The sequence below is a fragment of the Sturnira hondurensis genome, unplaced genomic scaffold (genome assembly GCF_014824575.4).
Source record: "Sturnira hondurensis isolate 20B ecotype Veracruz unplaced genomic scaffold, ASM1482457v3 Scaffold0022566, whole genome shotgun sequence".
NCBI classification, from domain to species: domain Eukaryota; kingdom Metazoa; phylum Chordata; class Mammalia; order Chiroptera; family Phyllostomidae; genus Sturnira; species Sturnira hondurensis.
The window spans coordinates 4465300-4466511 of record NW_028095197.1 but is presented as its reverse complement, the minus strand read 5'-3'; the positions used below and the strand labels follow the sequence as shown (position 1 = coordinate 4466511).

The 1212-nt window shown below is 36.1% G+C and overlaps 1 pseudogene; it reads left to right on the top strand.

Annotated features, from left to right (window-relative positions):
* Window positions 1-237: 237 nt before the first annotated feature.
* On the top strand, window positions 238-413 carry LOC118979903 (uncharacterized; annotated as a pseudogene).
* Window positions 414-1212: the final 799 nt, after the last annotated feature.

Here is a 1212-nt window from a genome sequence, read left to right as displayed (position 1 = left end):
CTGGATACAAGTTCCTTATATATGATTTACAAATATTTTCTGCTATCCTGTGGACTGTGTTTTCATTTTCTTAATGGTTTCTTTTAAAGCACAAGAGTTTTTAATTTTGATGAAGTCCAATTTATCTATTTTTCCTTTTGTCACTTGTGTTCTTGGTGTTTTATCTAAGAAACCATTGCCTACTCCAAGGACATGAATATTTACTCTTATGTTTAATTTTAAGAATTTGTAGTGTTAATTGCTTCTCGGCCTTTTGGCTAAGATCAAGTGAAGAATTTGTAGTGTTAGCTCATACATTGGATCTTGGATTCATTCTGAATTAATTTTTGTACGTGGTGTGAAACAGGGTGACCCTTGTTCCTTTTGCAGTGAGTATCCCGTTGTCCCAGCACCAGTAGCTGAGCAAACTGTTTTTTCCCTTTAAATTGCCTTGGCATCTTTGTTGGAAACCAAGGTTCTGCCCAGACTCTCAAGTCCATTCCACTGACCTGTGTGTCTGTCATCACAACAGCCCCACACTGTCTGGACTGTTGTAGTTTTGTTGTGAGTCCAAAATTAGGAATTACAAAGTCCTACTCCTTTTTCAAGATTGTTTTAGTTATTGTGAATGTGTTCTATTTCCATATGAATTTCAGATCAGCAGATCAATTTTTCAAAAATGGCAGCTAAGATTTGATAGTGAAATAGGGTTTGTGTTAAAAAAAAAGAAGAGATCGTTACTCAGTCACTACCATGACAGTTATCTTAAAATATAAGACAACACAGTGATTGTGCAGTGTGTGTGTAGTGAGTAGAGAGGCAAAAAAAAATTGTAGTGCTTGTTTGGAATCATGGAGGTCTTGGCTCCTTCTGAGTATACCAATTACTGATATGATTTTGCATTCGTTATTCAACTTTCCTGTTTCCTTATAAAAATTACAAGTTGTAGTAAAAATGGGTGCGTTTGGGGTGATTATAAGCATTAAGTCAGGTAACTGGTTTTTTATGCTCCTGGCACAGTTTCTGGCACACGGGTGCCCAGTATATAGCAGCAGTTATTATTGTTATTGGACATTTATCACTTCTGCTAAGAAGAGAATGAAAAGATGTGAGACAAATTGTAGACTTAATTCCACAGACAATAATGTAAGAGAATTCCCGGCACCAACTTGTAAATATCTGACTAAAATAAGACTTGGCTTCTTAACCCGATGGAACCCAAATGATCAGAAC